This window comes from Homarus americanus, unplaced genomic scaffold (assembly GCF_018991925.1).
Source record: "Homarus americanus isolate GMGI-L3 unplaced genomic scaffold, GMGI_Hamer_2.0 scaffold58074, whole genome shotgun sequence".
Taxonomy (NCBI): Eukaryota; Metazoa; Arthropoda; class Malacostraca; order Decapoda; family Nephropidae; genus Homarus; species Homarus americanus.
Genome location: NW_024729094.1, coordinates 1,989,346 through 1,996,995, shown reverse-complemented (window position 1 = coordinate 1,996,995; position 7,650 = coordinate 1,989,346). Strand labels below are relative to the sequence as shown.

Below are 7,650 nucleotides of genomic sequence, written 5' to 3'. Positions count from 1 at the left end.
TTGGCAGAGGTTCTGATGGTCATGGTGGTAATGGATCTAGCAGGGTTATTACTTCTGTGTGTTTTTATTGTAGAAAGCCTGGTCACTACATTGCCCAATGTCCTAAGCTCAAAGCTAATGAATCCCATGACACGCCTGTTGCCAATTTTGCATTTGTCTCGGCAGATAGTGTTGGTGTAGATGATGTTGCTGCGGTTTCTGACCCAGTTTATGTGGATTCTAAAGATTTGTTCCAGCCCTTTCAGTTTCCTGGTTTTGTATCCCCTGTCCGAGGGTAGTTTGCTGTCCCTGTGAGTATTTTGAGGGATACTGGTGCTTCACTCAGTATTCTGTTGAAAAGTGCTCTTCCATCTGTGGAAGAGGCTTATACTGGTGAGCATGTTGTGTTGCGGGGCGTTATTGGAACCACTTGCGTTCCTTTGTGTAAAGTGTATCTTCGGATGGACCCTTTGTCTCAGCCAGTTACAGTTGGGTTCAGGAGGTTTTGCCAGTGGAGGGAGTAACGTTCCTCTTGGGAAATGATATAGCTGGTAGCCTTGTTATTCCGGATTTAGTTGTGTGCTCTACACCTTTGAGTAATAACCCTGGTGCAGACCTTGTGAGTAAGTGTGTTGGGTTATTCCCTTCTGGTGCTGTAACCCGTAGTCAAGCTAAAATGGTGACGTCTGGGACAGATGTGAGTAATCAATGTGATGTTTTGCCTGATTATGATTTGAATGGACTGTTTGATGTTAAGACAAAGCAGTTAGTTGCAGGTCTAGTAGATCAACCTGTTAGTGATGTGTCAGGTGATGTAAAGACAGATTCTAAGGATCATGTGAATGTTGATTTCAGTAGACTTCCTGTCACAAGAGAGATGTTGATTTCTGCTCAAGATTCTGACCAGTCGTTGGTTCCATTATTTGCTTGGGCCGTATCAGAACCAGGGAGCCATTATGAATCTAGTGTTTCCTCAGGCATAGCAGATTTTTGTCGTATATGTCATGTATGCCAGTTAGCTGGTAAGCCCAATCAAGTATTGTTACCTGCACCTTTAAAACTTATACCCGTTGTTGATGAGCCATTTGCAAAAGTAATCATTGAGTGGGTGGGCCCTCTTCTTGAAACCGAGTGTGATAATGAATATTTGTTACCGGTGATGTGTGCTTCCACTATATATCCGGAAGCTATACCTGTGCGTGCACTTGGTTTATATTATATTATATGTTGGTTTATATTACATCTATTGTATGTTATCAGATGTACTACACAGTTTAGTTTGGGATTCTCACCAAGTGAACTGATATTTGGCTGGAATATCCGTGGTCCCTTGAAACTATTGCATGAGAATTGGGAAGAAGAATTTGAAACTGCAGAAGATAGAAAAATTTATTTGGGGATAATGTGCTTTTGTTCTTGCCCATTAGGAAGTTTCCCCTACAAGCTAAGTATCAGGGTCCCTTTGAAGTTTTGAGTAAGATAGGAGATGTTAACTATGTCATAGCCACGCCTGAAGATATGAAGAATAAAAGACTAGTACATGTGAATCTGTTGAAACCCTATTGTGTTAGACCTGATAAGGTGATGTGCAATACTGTGACATGTGATGGAGTGGAGGAGGATGAGTTACCTAAGCATGACTAAATGAGAAAAACAAGAACACATCGTACAGATGGTGGCCTAGAAGCAGAAAAACTGATAAGTGATACATAATATGAAAGAACCAAAAGATGGGGATCATCCTCCCAGTGCCACAAGGACCTGGAGGGACCCCGCCCCCCCAACATAATATGCCTCAAGCAAACATCAAGTAGAACAACTTAGCTTAGCTTAGCTGAGACCGGCCTTTCCTAGCCGCAAGAGTCCGCTCATGCAACACTGTTGACGGAAGACAAAACCTCGTCTCCGCAAGGTGGATAGCCCACCTGCTGTCAACCTCCTCCTATATTTCCCACTTCTGAACTTTACCTTGTACTTTACCCTTCTTGCACCCTCAGAGCTAATGCTCTCTTCCCTCCGTATCACCAACCAACCAATCAAAAACAGTCGCATTCGGATTACTATTGTAATAGGGAGGGAGCCGACAGCTCCTCCCCAGAGGGAGACTTCCCTCCCCAGCACCGCGTCTCCAGCTAGCAGAGTCTCCCATAGGAGACTAGTCCAGCACTCCTTTTAACAGCACCTTCTGGGCCTCCCTCAGGTCACACGTGAGTCTTTGTCAGAGCGATCCAAGGGTGAATTACTTACGGTGGGAAGTGTATCCATTTCATGTTTGTGTCCGAGAGTGAGTGTCAAGTAACTCGATATATTGATCTATTAATGTGCCCATGCCATTCAGTTAATTAATAAATATTTGTATTGAAAGTGATGTTTAGAAGTTTTCCCCTGCGAATATAATACCAAACTTCCTCACCTAACAAGCCTACAACTAAATATTCTTCCTATACATTCCACCTTTAAATCCCCCCCCCTCCCCCCATTACAACAGACACATTATCCTGTATCTTAACCAGGTGTCATCTAGGTTCCAAAATGGTCTGAAGTCTACCTTGGTTTACTCTAGGTTCCAAAATGGTCTAAATCTACCTTGGTTTACTCTAGGTTCCAAAATGGTCTAAATCTACCTTGGTTTACTCTGGTTCCGAAATGGTCTAAAGTCTACCTTGGATTACTCTAAAATCCAAAATGGTCTAAAGCAGTGGTTCTCAACCTTGTTTGCCCCATGCACCCCTTTCACCATATGTCAGAATGTCATTCCCCCCTCCTTTCCAAGATTGTCTGCCTCAAAAAGTGCATTCCAAATAATATGCATATAATACTGAAAATCCTTTATTTTTTCCATATTAGTACATATACATTTACAATTTTACATGGATTATTTTTATAGTGGAGTTTTACAAATTAAATGCCAATTGAAAATGTTGATGGATTTATAAAACTTGAATAAAAGTAAAATAGTTTTTTTTATTTATAATGAATTACTTAACAGACCAAACTGAAGCATAATGCAATAAACAAAAAGTTCAATAGAATACCAGGATATTGTAAATTTGTAATTAATTTTATTCAGATGAAGATTACAGTCAATGAGAAACCTGTGATTGTTTTTTCTTCGCCAATTCTGGGATACGCGGAGGAGTGCTTGAAAGGGCACAACGCAGGTCATTTTCTACCTCTAATCTACTACGTTGCTTCGTTTTAATTTGCAACAGAGTTGAAAAGCCTGACTCACAAAGATATGTCGACACAAACGGAAGCAATGCACGGATAGCTCTTTCTGCCACTTTTGGGTAGGAATCGCACATCAAGGGCCAAAATTCTGTGATTGATTTCTCATCGAACATATATCTCTTGCTCCCGAATCAGTTCCCCCCCCCCGAAAACCTGAATTCCGGGGGTAATTCCCCGGTTGAGAACCCCTGGTCTAAAGTCTACCTTGGTTTACTCTAGGTTCCAAAATGCCTGAATTAATTACGATTGTCGCTCCTACTATATCAGTGTTCATTAATTTTGTCTTTAACTGCCTTAAATTTTGTTACATTAAAGTTTTTGGGTACAGAAGATTTCCTTTTTTCCCCAACCACTAGTATCGGTCTTCCTCGCTCAGGTGAATCTTTCCTCTCACTAATAGATTCTTAGCTTTTCCATCTCAAGTTCCTAAACCAAACTGGGGAAAACTTCTGAACTAACAACCTGAGTAATCAAGGCTGGAAAAGCCACTAAAGTCGTGAGACATTTGTCAATACAAACAAATAAAGATAAATTCTTACGTCTGGCAGAGTCTCAAGAGCGCGTGCGCACACTCACAATCACGCTACTGTTTTTTCTTATAATTTTCACCACTTATCACATTATTAGCCGTTCGGGGGATTTGTCTATCCAGTGTTAGTATAAGAGGAAACTGGAGGCCGAGAAATCTGTGATGTTTGGTAGCATCACAGTGGATAACATCATTCTCACTTGTGTAAGATCCAGTGGAACTTTCGTCACTCATCTAAGGTTCTCGTGGGAGCTCAAAATATGATGTGTAAACATGATCCAAAACACATCCATGTGTAGCTGTGATATTTTATTTACGATGACTTTTGGTGATACTAATACATACTAAGTGGATATAGTTTATTAACCCCTTGTGTCTCTCTGCTGTATAAATTAGTCTGGTATAGCCAATTAAAATATTGAAAGTGAGAGTCCCGTAGTGAAGGTGTTATAAGACCAAAGTTGTTCAAGCTCAGTTATATTTTCAACATACCCTTGCCCTCCAGGTGAAATACTGTATCAGGAAAATCAGGCAATTGAGGGTTTAAAAGGCACTTGCTTCTTCGATTAGAAACCATCGAATATTTACCTGTGTCAGTGTTTGCGGTCAAATTCCAACAAGGATGTAATAAGATTACCACTAAACGCTGGTATCCGAGTGGAAATGGTCGTAAGCGTACGAAATAAGTGAAACAATGAAAAGAAAAAGAGGGAGGTATGATAACTGGTGAATGTGGCAATTGTTCTCCCATACCCTACACGGAGTGCCTCAAGTCAAGTCAAGACCAACTACCAAGGTCAGACGTTAGTTGTAAGGTGGTGGTGGTGGGTGCGGGTTACGGTCAAGCTACGTGAAACGCTACAGCTAATATAATATTCTCAACCCGACTGTAATACATAATCCTATTTCTTAAAACAGAGATAGTACTGGAATTCCGGGTTACGTAGAAGAAGGGCAGAGGAACTTATCACAGGTATTCTATTTAGTTGATGTTTTATGCATTTCTTTGTTAAATACGGTAACTGGTTAAATTCGAGCTCAACTTTTTGTGGGGGGGGGACTCCATCCGGCAGTATAAGCTGATAATAGATTTGATTGAAATGTGTGTGAGGGACTTTAATAATCAAGATGGGGCAGAGGTTTGTCCTGTTGTTAAAGTGGCGCCAAATAGAAGGTAGGTAATAGAAGAGTTGTGATCACATGTGGTAGTAACGACCACGATCACTCTGCTTTTATTTTGAGTCCTCCATCTGAGGAGTCCGTTTTTCTCATCACTTCAAGATGCCTCACTCCTCCGTTATCCCATTTCTCTGACTTACTGAAACCAACCTCTCTATAGAGCTGAATTTGAGTGTGAGAAGGCTGCCCTTGTTTTGAGCCAACTTAGATATGTCTGTTTTACAGTTGGAACATTCAAGATCCGTGTGAGTGGGGTTGAACACTTCAACTGTCCTTTATTGTTAGTAAAACGATGTCAAGTAAAGTGAGTGTCGAGGTTGCCTAGAGTGAAAGCATTTTATGTTGTCATTAAGGGATATCCATGGAGTTTTCTGATCGCTCCTGAAGTTATATCATTTTATCACCCCGACATCAGAGAATCTGATGTTTATAGTTTAGTTAGAGTCAGTTGTCTATTTAAGAAAGTCATTAATCTCATGAACTATTCTGTCAACTGGTATAATCTCCAGAATCTAGCGTCTCCCGTGAATAGCTCCTTGTTAGCCTCAGGCCTGAGCTTGCAAGATTAATGTTATCAACGTGTATATTCCACCTTTTCTGTGAAACTCAACCTCTGATTAGATTATATGAATAGACATAGGTAATTACCTGATCAGGAACACCGGAGTTCATAATTAAGTATATGATGATCCAAAATGGTAGAGAAGGTATGTTGTTAAGATCTGACCTTTCTGGTATGAATAAGGAGGCCCAAGCTGCCCTTGGTGCGTATATACCTCTACCGCGAGGAGAATCACGCTTTCGTGATTCGACTTATCGCTTTCTCATCTCCAGAGTATGTTCACGTGTGTTTCCACGCCGCCTAATAATTCAATTTAACCCAGTCAATTTTGTGATATCAATGTTCATGTTTAACATAAGTAACTTCTGTGCCAATTAAGTCGAAGTAACTAGAGATTTGAATATCGTCTGGACCGTTGCCAGACGTATGTTAATATAGTTGAAGTTAATTATTGACGCATTCGTGACGCTTCCTCAACGTATCTCAGGCCAGTGTGTTGAGCTGAATACTCATCGGCTACCGTGGGTCGGTAGCCGGGATTGGGCTGATACCGTTAATTCGACAGGATCAAGCTGTGAAATCCTGCAACTCAGGCCCCAGCTCCCTTAGCGTGTGTCCGTCTGCCGACCCCCTAGCAGCGATCTTCATTTGTTATAGAGACACCGGGATATATACCTGGGGGCACTCCTCACAGTTATGGAGTCTAAAGTATTGGCTATCTTGATTGAGGGATTATCTAACAAATATGGAAATCCCAGGTTAAGCAGCAGTGAACCCATAAATGTTGATATTACCAGAAAATATGTGTTATGTGAGTTAGAGTACACATGAACTGAAGGAAAAGTATCATGTTCATGCTGATAGAACAATGATGATATAAGTTGATATGGGATAGTGTCAAGTGTGTCATATTATCCACTTGCAGTGACAATGGAATAATATATTGATTGTTAAATATTTAATAACCAAGAATTAGATGTAGTTTGTTACTTATAAAGATTAGACCACCTGCAGGTCAATCATTATCTGACAATTAATGTAATAATTTTTAAATCTTACTTTATCAAAGAAATAATACCACAATTATCTAATGAAGTAACGAAATTACTTGAAGTGGTGGTTAATGAGGTAATAAGTTCTTGAAGTGTTTGGTGACTTAATAAGTTAATTGCGGTTCTGTTTTGTCTGAGTGAATCTAAGATGCATCTTCTCCACTCGCTGTGTTAATGAATATTGAATTATTAATCTACGAGTATCACCACTCTACTCCTTCTACACATTGATTCCCAGAAAATAATCCTTACTCACGTGCCTAGACATCTACCACACTACCCAAAAACTTTAAATGAGTTTTGTTATATAATAAAAAGTCTGGGTGGTGGCAGCTACCCTTTGTAAGTATAAAAAGTGTTGTACAAAGAATAACATGGTTCCCCAGACTAACCCATGTATAAGAATAGACATAAAACAGAGTATACTTCAGAAAGGTAAGAACATTGAAACTGAGAATAAAATATATATGAAAGAAATGAAAGACTTGGAAAGTACAGGAAGAGAAAGATAATGTATGTACATTGTGGAACTAAAACCACAGCATAGAAGTTATTAAATAAACACACCACGAATGTCTAATATAAAACACATACATAACTAAGACAAGAATTACTTTTATAAGAATACTAAATAAGAATATAAAGTATATTTATAAATAAAGAATTGAAGAAGGATAACTATAGAAACAGGAAACTCATTGAAAAGAATGCTACAAAGAACAGATAAGTATATGAATAAATAAGAATACTTACAGAAAAGAATATCTGGATGGTTAAATAAAATGAGAAGAACTCGGCCCGTCACATGGTGAGTAGGAGCAGGGCTGGGGAGGTGAAGACGAGGACAGACGTAGTAGATGAAGGAGTGAGGATAAGTGTATTAATAAAGATGGTGTGAGGATAGATTGCTGAGTACAGGTATACTAACAAGGCCAATAAAAGAATAATTCCAACGGGACGCGAGAAATAAAACTTCTTATCATTCTTGGTAACAGACGAAAACGATATGAAAAACACAAAACAAGTAGCTGTACCGAGAGAGGAACAGAACAGCTGACTGACTGACGAGCTGAATGCACTAGGAAAAATTTGACATGGTCGTTCACCTCCCACTCCCG

The 7,650-nt window shown here is 39.7% G+C and overlaps 1 protein-coding gene across 1 annotated transcript in view; it reads left to right on the top strand.

Moving 5' to 3' along the window:
• Positions 1-4,554: 4,554 nt before the first annotated feature.
• The window catches only part of LOC121866304, a 37,098-nt gene continuing 34,002 nt past the window's right edge, over positions 4,555-7,650 (top strand). The window contains exon 1 of the mRNA XM_042365913.1: positions 4,555-4,712. The gene's annotated coding sequence lies outside the window, so the exon portion shown is untranslated. The remainder of the gene's footprint in view (positions 4,713-7,650) is intronic.